This window comes from Triturus cristatus, chromosome 7, assembly GCF_964204655.1.
Source record: "Triturus cristatus chromosome 7, aTriCri1.1, whole genome shotgun sequence".
Classification (NCBI taxonomy): Eukaryota; Metazoa; Chordata; class Amphibia; order Caudata; family Salamandridae; genus Triturus; species Triturus cristatus.
The window spans coordinates 313838012-313850215 of record NC_140590.1 but is presented as its reverse complement, the minus strand read 5'-3'; the positions used below and the strand labels follow the sequence as shown (position 1 = coordinate 313850215).

Sequence of the window (12204 nt, the reverse complement as noted above, 5' to 3'; positions counted from 1 at the left end):
AGAAAGACGTGAAATTCTATAAAGATCTGCCATATACAAATTTGGTAGATTGGGAGCGAAGCCTGTCCTCATAGCTACTCACTTAGTTTGAAAATAAAATTGATTGTCAAACAGGAAATAGTTCTTTTCTAATGCAATCTCTGTTAAGGCTAGTATAATCCAGATAGGTACCTTTACTAGTTTTCCACATTGCTGTAAGGTACACACAGTCATTCTAAGGGTGTTGGACTGTGGGATGTTGGTGTAGAGGGACTGAAGGCCCCTAGTCACCAAACAAATCAATGGTGTTATCAAAATCCTTGTTTTCTGTTAGTCGTATAAAATCCACGTTGTCTCTAATGTAGTATTTTGTCTTGGATTACCATTGTTTGAGGAAAAAATGAATGTATTGGCAAACTTGTTCAAATACAGAACTACAACCTGATACTATTAAGTGACCTGAAGGACTTTTTTAAACCTTTATGCATCTTTAGAAGGATATAGATGATTTGGATTCTCTGGTAGACTTTGTAAATAAAAAGCATGCTTGTTTTTTCTTAGAAAACCTATTTCTCGCCCTTTACGTGTAAGGCCTCCAGTGAAAGTCTGTATATCTCTAGTGGGGTCCGAGTTAATCCTAGGATAGTAGACCTTATCCTCCAGTTGGGCAAGGATCTCTTTGCAATTGTCATCTGTGTTTTGAATCACAATCTGCTGTAACTCTTGACTACATTCCCATTTCACTTCAATTTAATGCTCCTCATTTTAGTGTTGTTCACGATCATTTTAACATTGATCTTACTCATTTCACCTAATTACATTTTCATTTAAACATGTGTTATATTTAAGGGTGGGCATCAAATTCCGTTCCGCTTGCGGAATTTGCGATATTTGGGCATTTTTGCGTTACGCGGAGAACGCGGAGATGTCAACATTTCCGCGATCCGCGGCGTAGCAGAGATTTTTTCCATATTCACGCTTTCAAAATGCGTTCTTTCGCACGTGGTCAACTTACCGGGATCAATGCGTTCGCCGTCGAGTTTTCCGATCCGTTCGTGTGCGCCACGAGATGTTGGTAGCCGGTCGCGCTATCCCGCGAGAGTTTGCGATCGCGAACAAGTCATTTGCAGCACCATCGGACACCGCGAGATGTCTGCGATCGCGAACACGTCATTCACCACCGCAAAAGTGAGCGTGCGATCGTGAACACATCATTTGGAAGTGTGGTGAAGCTCGCGATCCCGAACACGCAAATTTTTCAATCTGGAGTAGAATAATATCTCGAGCAGCATAAAACCTTCTGTAAATGATGATTTGGATGAAAAAAAATCCTCAGATTGACATTTGGCTGTACTTTTTTGTGCAAAGAGTCCTTTTAAAAAAAAAAGATTTGGGGGAAGAGGGAGGAAATGCCACAGAGTCTCCAACTTCCGGTTCTTGTCCAGCAGGCTCCTCCCAGTGCTTTGTCCATCTCCTGTTCATTCTGCCTTTGGATTTTGAGCTGGATCACTCTTTGTGTCTGCTGCATCATTATCATTGGATTTGAGGACTTTTGAATTTGATATTTTACAAGTAAGTTGATGTTGTTTGTTTGATTGGAGCATTGCAGTTGCTCCAACTACAATTTTGGTACTTATAATTTTTTTGTTTTTTTGTTGTTGTGGGTAGCCAGTAGGCCCAAAGCTAGGCTTGGGTGGGTACATGATGAAGCAACTGTTCCTTTGGTGTGTGTTGAATTCATTTAGGGCACGGATGGCATTGAATTGAATTGCAAAATGTGTATTTTGGGGTGTATTTCTGTTCTTTTTGGGTGTGTGTTAAATAAATGCCTTTGTGGTGTGTTGTGTGTTGTTGTGTACCTTACAGACCTTGTTTAGCCCTGTGGATTTTTGTTTTTGCATTTTATTGCATTAAAAGGAAAAGCAGTGTGGTTTAGCAGCATGCATCCTTGGCCTGGCTATTATAGGCCTTTTCTCCTGACATTGTTTTCCAGGCTTCCTGTTTGTTGCTTGTGATTTTATGAGTGTCCATGTGGCTGGTGGCCATGGCCATTTCTGGTGGGAGTTATTAGTGTGCTGCTTTTGCCATATAGGCCTGCATGTTATTCCTTTGTGGCTCAGACTTCTTCTTGTTGTGGGCCTGGCTATGAGGCTGGCAGCCATTTTGAAGCCAGGCCATGTGCTTTTTGCAATAGCCCTGCATTGTCTGTCTTCAGTTTCCTGTAGTTGTGTGGGCCTGGCCATTTGGCTGGTGGCCATTTTGAAGGCCGGTAGTGTGCTTTTGCCATAGGCCTGCAACCTTGCGGCCTAGTCTGCCAACAGGCCTTTTATCCAGTAGGCTCAGAGGTAGTCATGGGTGCATGATACAACTGTTTCTGTGTGTTCTGATGAATTTAAACACCATGTAGGGCATGGATGGCATTGGATTGAATTGTAAAATGTGTATTTTTGGGGTTATTTCTGTTGTTTTTGGTTGTGTGTTAAATAAATGCCTTTGTGGTGTGTGGCGTGTTGTTGTGTACCTTGCAGGCCTTGTTTAGCCCTGTGGATTTTCGTTTTTGCATTTTATTGCATTAAAAGGCAAAGCAGTGTGGTTTAGCAGCATGCATCCTTAGCCTGGCTATTATAGGCCTTTTCTCAGTACATTGTTTTCCAGGCCTCCTGCTTGTTGCTTGTGATTCTGTGAGTGTCCATGTGGCTGGTGGCCACCTTTTCTGGTGGGAGTTATAGAAGTGTGCTGCTTTTGCCATATAGGCCTGCATGGTTTTCCAATATATTTGTATTTTTGTTGTTGTTCTTCTTCTTTACTATCCTTCCTGAGATTTTACACAGTATACCATGAAAGCCCTTGTTGACAAACTCTCACAAGTGGCTACACTAAGTTATATCTTTTATTTGTTTGTTTGTACTAATAGTAATTGAACCACAACAAAAAATTCAATATTTCACTGATGTTCTTCTCATGACTTCTTTGCTTTTAGGTGCACAAAAGACAGAGGAGGAGGTGTCATCATCATCACCCTTTGTACTGCCAGACAGAATCCTGCTGCGCACTACGTCACGTCCACGTGTGACCACAGACATCTCTGCAACTTGTGCACCTGCTGACATCTGAAGAAGATGGGCCCAAAGAAAGGTAACAGGTCCTCCAGTACCAAGAAAGATGTCAGTGAGAAGAAGGAACAGGAAAAGGAAGTGGCACTTACCAAGACTGGTGTGCCGCCCCTGATGTTTTTTGGGAAACACAAAAATGATGCCTGCAGAAGTGTTGTCCGGGGATCAAGCTGGGAGCAGCACCTCTGCACCAGCGGGCCAGCTCCACCAACCTAGGCCCAAGCCCATGAGTGTCGCAGCGATGTTGAAATGTAATTATCGCAAAGTAGTACACAATCAACGCAGGCGGAAACTCAGCAGATAAGTGGGCAGCAGCAGGCACCGTAGCAGGCGCAGCAGCAGGCGCAAGAACAGCAGCAGGCGCAAGAACAGCAGCAGGCGCAAGAACAGCAGCAGCCACAACCCACAATAGTAGTTGTTCCTCCTGAATTAGGGGCATCTCAGGAAATCGAGCTTCCTGCAGACAAAGAGGAGCATGCCACTGTTTCAGATGATCCATTGTCTTCCAGACCCCGAGAAAGGAAAAGGAGGGTTAGTCCATCAACTTCTTCTTCAAGCTCCACTTATGATGATCTTGATGCCACTTGGAAGCCACCAGCTCAGTCTGAGAGTGATGCACGCCACAAGACAAGGCTATTGAAAAGGAAGGTTCCAGAAAGCCTTACAGTTATGGAGGTAGATATAGAAGAGGGGGGTGATGATGACGAGCAAGTCATCATGAATATCACTCCTGGCCGCGATGAGATGGCGACCAACATTATTACCCTATCCAAAATTGCTGCGAGTGATGTAGCATGGATACCTCCAACACAGGTAACAACAACACGACCTCCAGCTTCCATATTTGTAAAGGACCGGCAGGGACCTACATTCAGCTCAACCATCACCTCAGTAGGTAGTGGTAGTGTCACTGCACAGAGTCAAATTCCAGGCACACCCTCCAGTTCATCTGGTATTGAAAGTGGAACATCCAGCAGTGCCAGAAAGTTCTCCTCCCCAGTTTGGGACATCTTTTCGGTCAGCAGTAAGGAGGAGAACATTGCTATATGCTCAATTTGTCGACAGGCTGTCAGGCGGGGTAAGCTTGGTACAAACTATGGTACCGGAGGCCAAACAAGTAATCTCAGAATACACCACAGTATCCAGTGGGAGGCTCACCTGCTTCGCTTAGAAAAAAGTAAAACTGAACCCATTGCTGTTGTTGGGGATGAAGAATATGATGGAAGATGTGATGGCGGTGGAAGGTGAACAAGAGGGATACATTTCTAGCCCTGTCCCCAGCAGTGTAGTAGTACTGCCCACATCCTCAGCAACATCTCAGTGGCACCGCAGTAAGAGTCATACTCAGAGTCAGCCTGAGACACCAAGGCAACCGAGTACTGCAATGAAAAAAGGTGTGTTGTTGAGCCTAACTAGGTTCAAGAAAACATCTGCACCACAAAGGAAAAAAATCCAGCCTACCATTCTCAGCATGTTTAGGTCTGAGGGGCAGTACGAACGCAACCACTAAACAGCACTGTTGTACAATGCGAAGCTGGCTAAAATGTTAGCGCTGGACCTTCTCCCTTTTTCATTTGTGGAAGGGGTGGGTTTCCGTGAATTTGTGTCAGCCATCTGCCCTAAATGGAAGGTTCCGAGCCGGTCCTATTTCGCCAGAGTTGCTGTTGCAGCACTACATCACAATGTGCTGGAATTGGTTGGACAAGCTTTGCAGCAGAGTGCTTTTCACAATATCAACCTGACAACAGACATGTGGACCAGTTGCCAAGCCACTGATTACATGTGCATCACTGCACACTGGGTCTCTTTTGTGGGGGTTAGAGATAAGCTATCTCAAGTAGGTGCTGTTGACACAGCTGAGATTTTTAATGCTACTCGTAAACATGCAACAGTAGCCATTTTCGCCATGGAGAAATCTCATACTGCTGTAAACATTTTGGAAGAGTTTCACAGCAAGGTCTTTGAATGGCTGCAACCAAGAGGGCTTAGGATTGGTTTTGTTTCCACAGATATTGGCAGTAATGTACTTAAGGCCATGGAGCTTGGTTCCTATTTCAGGGTCCAGTGTTTGGCGCACTGCATTAACATTATAGTTAAAGACTTTCTGAAAAAAGAAGCAATAGTCAGCAACTTACTGACCACATGCCGAAAAATATGCACTCATTTCAGCCATTCTTTTAAAGCTCGGAAGCAGCTGAGGATCATTCAACGTGACTATAAAATGACAGTCAAAGCACTCATCCAGGAGGTGGTAACACGTTGGAACTCAACTTATTACATGCTTGACCGTCTGTTTGAGCAGTACAGACCAACTAATGAATATGTCATGCGAAGATGGGATGCTACTGTGAAAGGCAAGACCCTTCAGATGTACCAATGGTGCCTAGTTAAATGCCTGACTGAGATGCTTCTCCTTTTCGAGGTCTTCACACGTGAAGTCAGCAAGGAGGTCTGTACTATGGGCCAAGCTATCCCATTGTTGCACATGCTAGAGCAACAGCTGAAGGAGGTGTCTGAAGTGTACAAAGGTGTAGAGGTGTAAAGGTGCTCGCAGGCAGGTCGCTCCCCACGCTGTTGCACGGCTTTGTCTGCCTTGCCAGTCTCGCCGCCTGGACCTGCATTGGTCCGTGACACTGGTACTTCTGAGCTATTATTGCTCTCTGTGCCTTAACTGCCTCTGACTTTGTACCATCTTGTTTTTCTGTTTTTGCTTCCCCTCTGTACCCTATTGCTTCTGTGCATAACTTGTTTTCTTGTTGTTCTTGTTTTCTTCCTCTGTGCCCATACTGTTGATTTTTGTGCCTCTTGCCGCTCCCCGCCCATTTTCCCGCCGCTGCATCCCTGCTGCCCCGCTCCCGCCTCCCAGCTGCTCCTCCCTCTCACAGCTCCTCATATGGAGGCCGCGCAGCAGTGAAAGGAGCGACCTCGGACCCTGCTCGCAGGCAGGTTGCTTGTTTTATTACTCTGTGCCCATACGGTTGATTTTTGTGCCTCTTGCCGCTCCCTGCCCGTTTTCCCGCCGCTGCATCCCTGCGGCCCCGCCCCCTGCACTCCCATTCACCGCCCCGCCCCCCCTCCTAGCTGCTCCTCCCTCCCACAGCTCCTCATATGGAGGCCACGCAGCAGTGAAAGGAGCGACCTCTGACCCTGCTCGCAGGCAGGTTGCTCCCCACGCTGCTGCACGGCTCTGTCTGCCTTGCCAGTCTCGCCGCCTGGACCCACATTGGTCCGTGACACTGGTACTCCTGTACTATTATTGCTCTTCGTGCCTTAACTGCCTCTGACTTTGTACCATCTTGTTTTTCTGTTTTTGCTTCCCCTCTGTGCCCCATTGCTTCTGTGCATAACTTGTTTTCTTGTTGTTCTTGTTTTCTTCCTCTGTGCCCATACTGTTGATTTTTGTACCTCTTGCCGCTCCCTGCCTGTTTTCCTGCCACTGCGTCCCTGCGGCCCAGCCCCCCCCGCACTCCCATTCGCCGCCCCGCTCCCGCCTCCCAGCTGCTCCGTCCTCACAGCTCCACATATGGAGGCCGCACAGCGGAGAAAGGAGCGACCTCGGACCTTGCTTGCAGGCAGGTCGATAGTTTTCTTCCTCTGTGCCCATACTGTTGATTTTTGTGCCTCTTGCTGCTCCCTGCCCGTTTTCCCACTGATGCGGCCCTGCCCCCCGCACTCCCATTCACCTCCCAGCTGTTCCTCCCTCCCACAGCTCCTCATAGGGAGGCCGCGCAGCGGTGAAAGGAGCGACCTCGGACCCTGCTCGCAGGCAGGTCGCTTGTTTTCTTCCTCTGTGCCCATACTGTTGATTTTTGTGCCTCTTGCTGCTCCCAGCCCGTTTTCCTGCCACTGCATCCCTGCGGCCCAGCCCCCCCGCACTCCCATTCGCCGCCCCGCTCCCGCCTCCCAGCTGCTCCTCCCTCTCACTGCTCCTCATATGGAGGCCGCGCAGCGGTGAAAGTAGTGACCACGGACCCTGCTCGCAGGCAGGTCGCTCCCCACGCTCTGTCTGCCTTGCCACTCTTGCCGCCTGGACCCGCATTGGTCCGTGACACTGGTACTCCTGTGCTATTATTGCTCTCTGTGCCTTAACTGCCTCTGACTTTGTACCAACTTGATTTTTGTGCCTCTTGCCGCTCCCAGCCTGTTTTCCCGCTGCTGCATCCCTGCCACCCTGCCCCCCGCACTCCCATTCGCCGCCCCGCTCCCACCTCCTAGCTGCTCCTCCCTCCCACAGGAGGCCTAAGGCAAGCCTGTCTGTGCCCATCCGTGCCTTGACCGCACCCAGCGCCAGGACCCCTGGCCCCCGCAAGCACCACAACACTTGCCTTCGCTACGACTCCAGCACCCTCCACAAACTCAATACTGGACGATCACGCACCTGCTTCCTGTCTGCCCCAAAGCACACCCAATGAACCTTCTCCTGCCAGAACTGCAGCTTCACCAGCATCCGGCTCACCAACCCACCTACCAAAGAACCCAACCACCTCAGACGCATCCTCCTCAACACCTGCTCCGCCCGCAAACACGTCGTTGAACTCTAGGACCTACTCAACACCAACGCCCCAGACGTCGCCTTCCTGACGGAGACCTGGCTGAACCCCTCCTCGGCACCTGACATCGCCATAGCCATCCCGGAAGGCTACAAGATCACCTGCAAGGACCGCACCAACGGAGTAGGAGGAGGAATTGCCATCGTCCACAGACACACTCTCAAAATCTCAACAGACATCGACGACACCCTCAGCACCGCCGAACACCTGCACTTCCAGATCCACACCAACCCCAACACCACCCTCAGATGTACCCTCGTCTACAGACCCCCAGACCCTGACCGCAGTTCAGCGACTCCATCGCCGACTTCATCAGCACACACACCGTCACCTCGACAGACTACATCCTCCTTGGGGTCCTGAACTTCCACCTCAAGAACAACAACGTCTCCAACTCTTCCACCCTGATTGACAACCTCACCAACCTCAGACTCAGACAACTCGTCATAACACCCACCCACTCCGCCGGCCACACACTTGACCCCATCTTCTCAGCAAGCTCCCACATCTTCTTCAACCACACCACCGAACTCCACTGGACCGTCCACCGCTACATCCACTTCACCTTCCGGAAACCCACCATACACCACCGTACCCATCAGATGCCTTGCCGCCACTGGAGCAAGGTCACCGAGGACCAGCTAACCACTGCCCTCGCCCAGAGCCCACCCGCAGACCCAACCGACCCCGACGCCGCAGCCTCAGACAATTGATTGATGACTGCGCCCTCGCCCCGCTCAAGAAGCCCTCCAACACCCACACCAGCAAGAGAGCCAGCTGGTTCACCGAAGACCTCCAGGCCTCCAAGTGAACCTGCCGAAAACCCCCAAAAAACTGGATCTGCGAACGAACACCAGAAAGCTACACAGCCCCCAAGAACGCCACCCGCAGACTCCACTACCTCATCAGATCTGCCTGAAGGACCTCCTTGAAAGACCGCCTAGACAACAACGCACACAACAGCAAAGAGCTCTTCAGCATCGTTAAGGAACTCTCCAACCCCAGCTCCAACACCAATGACATCCCACCGTCACAAGACCTGTGTGACTCGCTGGCCACCTTCTTCCACCGCAAGATTGCCGACATCCACAACAGCTTCGACGCTGTCACCACCCCGGCAACTACTAAGACCCCCGCTCCCATGACCACCACCCACACCAACCGCCTGCTCACCTGGACCAACATCAATGACGAAAACACCATCAAGATCATGAACACCATCCACTCCGGATCCCCGGAAGACCCCTACCCGCACCACATCTTCAACAAAGCAAGCAGCACCATCGCACCCATCTCCGGAAAACCATCAACATCTCCTTCGAGACAGCGATGTTCCCGGAGAGCTGGAAGCACGCAGAGATCAACGCCTTACTCAAGAAACCCAAGGCGTCCCCAATGACCTCAAGAACTTCTGACCCATCTCCCTGCTCCCATTCCCGGTGAAGGTCATCGAAAAGGCCGTCAACAAACAACTGACCAGCTTCCTCGAGGACAACAGCATCCTGGACCTGTCCCAGTCCGGGTACCGCAGCAACCACAGCACCGAAACTGCCCTCATCGCTGCCACCAACGACATCAGGACCCTGCTAGACAATGGAGAAACCGCGGCCCTCATTCTCCTGGACCTGTCAGCCGCCTTCGACACGGTCTACCACCACACACTACGAACATGCCTCCACGACACCGGAATCCAAGAGAAGGCCCTGGACTGGACCACCTCCTTCCTCTCCGGGAGAACTCAGAGTATCCGCCTCCCCCCTTCCGCTCCGAAGCCACAAAGATCATCTGCGGCATACCCCAAGGCTCATCCCTCAGCCCTATGTTGTTCAATGTCTAAATGACACCACTCGCCCACGTCGCACGACGGCATGACCTCAACATCATCTTCTATGCCGATGACATCCAGCTGATCCTCTCCCTCACCAAAGACCCCCACACCACCAAAACCAACCTCCACGAAGGAATGAAGGCCGTCGCCGACTTGACGAGAAACAGCCGACTGAAACTGAACTCAGACAAGATGAAGGTCCTCATCCTCGGATCCTCCCCCTCAGCCTGGGATGACTCCTTGTGGCAGACTGCACTAGGAGCACCCCCCACACCCACCGACCACGCACGCAACCTAGGGGTCATCCTCGACTCCACCCTCTCCATGATGAAGCAGGTCAATGCCATCTCCTCCTCCTGCTTCAACACCCTCCGCATGCTTTGCAGGATCTTCAAGTGGATCCCCACAGAAACTAGAAGGACAGTCACCCAGGCCCCGTCAGCAGTAGACTGGACTACGGCAACACACTCTACGCAGTAACCCCAGCCAAACTCCTGAAATGGCTCCAAAGCATCCAGAACGCCTCTGCACGCCTGATCCTCGACATCCCTCTCTGCAGCCACATCACACCCCACCTGAGACCTGCACTGGCTCCCCATCAACAAGAGGATAACCTTCAAACTCCTCACCCATGCACACAAGGCACACCGGACCAGCATACCTCAACAGCCGACTCAGCCTCTACACCCCCACCCGCCAGCTCCGCTCCGCAGACTGTGCCCTAGCTACTGTCCCCTGCATCTGAAGAGTGACCGGCGGCGGCAGATCATTCTCCCACCTCGCCGCCAAGACATAGAACACCCTCCCCATCTGCCTGCGGCAGACCGAAGACCTCCTTACCTACAGGAGACTCCTCAAGACCTGGCTCTTCGAACAGTAACAGCATCCCCCTCCCCTAGCGCCTTGAGACCCTCACGGGTATGTAGTGCACTTTATAAATGCTATGATTGATTGATAAAGAACCGGATCATCGCCCCCAGTAAAATCATTAAAGGATTGGTATTCACAGCAAGGACTTGGTAGATCCAGTGCTGATGCACAGACAAAAGAGGCCGAACAAAGTGCAGCACCCCTGAACATTGAGCGGATGGTCCAGGCCTATCTGGATGACCCGACAGAGGTGTACATTGATCAAAATCCATTGCGTTATTGGTATGGGAAAAGGGGCCAATGGCCACTGCTCAGCAGGCTGACGATAAACTATCTGGCTTGCCCTGTCGCAAGTGTCTCTTCTGAACGTGTTTTCAGTGCTGCAGGTTCTATTGTAACAGTGAGAAGGACCAGTCTCTTGCCCAAAAACGTGGAGGTTAACCATGATCAAAATGAATCAGCACTTTATACCACCAAATTACACAATACATGAATCAACGCTGGAAGATGAGGACAACGGCTCAGGTGATGGAAGTAGCATCTTAGATGATGATTGCCTACTTCTGCTTGAACTCCCAGAGTTTGAAGATGATCTATACTTACCAAAAACAATGTGAGTAGGGGTCTCAGGGGAGTTAATTATGGACTGAAAAACCTTCAATCCCCAATCAGTACCTAACAACTAACAGGAGGTGCTCAGTCTATTCATGAAGACGGATATATAAGGAGCTCTCCCTCCCCCTGCCGTCACCTCCCAGACAGCTCGTAGTCTGGTCTGAAGTACCGACGGACAGGTAAGGAGTGGAGAGCCCCCATTTTTGTCCATGATACTTGGGTCTTTTGCTGACTAAATTTAGCAGTGATATGGCAACACTGCTTGAACCTCGCATACTATGGTGTTTTCCCTGGACTCTGTTACATTTAGCTTTTGAGTGAGCCAAGGGGGGTCACACAGATAGAGGTTTCTATTATTTTAGACTACATGATTTTTGAGTTTTTTTAAGTCTGAGGTTTCATGAAGGACATTCTTTCCTTCTACCCGCAGTATTGCACCTATTAGGGGTTGAGTGTTGTGGGGTCTTTGATTTTTTAGGTTTATCATAATGTTTGATTTATATGTAAAGTGTGCAGACAGACTGCAGTCACCCGGGTGAGGTGAGGTTTTTCTCCCACATAAAGCTGGGTAAGTCAAGTACAGTTCTCTCCAAATCTTTTTTGCATGGAACCACTGTTTGGGTTATTTCGCGATCTAATCAGGGCATAATGGGCACTGTTGAATAGTAGTCGCTGATGCTGTGATTTATGAGGATACGCTTTTTTGATGGTCTGACTCTTTGAATTCTCTCTAGGAAAGAAGAGGTAGCTCTTACCTCCAAGCACGAGGTTCGCTTGTACTGGTAGGGTGGCTATCGCCACATACTTACCTGATTATTATACTTCCTTTATGAGTGTTGTTTTACACTGGTTTATGCACGAATTGTGTTTATCCTGCAGTAGCCTTTACTCTATTACATCTAGGTCCTGAAGAAAGCCGGGTCAAACTGACTCATTCGGCTGAAACATGTCGACCACAATAGACTTAGCCAGGAAATAGTCAATTTTTTCCGGACTATTAGGTTCTTTTAAGTATGACACTTGGACAATTGTTAATAAATATATTTTTTGCCCAGGTAGCCGTTTTTAATTTTCACTTACACTAGAGCACTGCACGTCACTAGAGTTCATATGGTTTGAACATACGCCTTGGCAAGAGCCTTTCTAAGGAACGTCAGGTCAGGTACCCAGCAGGTCTAGGTGACTCAAGACTGTGGCCCTAGATCTAGATTTCCTAGAGGTCCAGATGACGAAGCTCCGCCAGTAAGGG

At 49.7% G+C, this 12204-nt stretch overlaps 1 long non-coding RNA gene across 1 annotated transcript in view; it reads left to right on the top strand.

Moving 5' to 3' along the window:
- The window catches only part of LOC146809547 (uncharacterized), a 470402-nt gene extending 467421 nt beyond the window's left edge, over positions 1 to 2981 (top strand). Inside the window, exon 3 of the long non-coding RNA XR_014965561.1 lies at positions 2960 to 2981. This is a non-coding gene — a long non-coding RNA (uncharacterized LOC146809547). The remainder of the gene's footprint in view (positions 1 to 2959) is intronic.
- The last annotated feature ends 9223 nt before the right edge of the window (positions 2982 to 12204 follow it).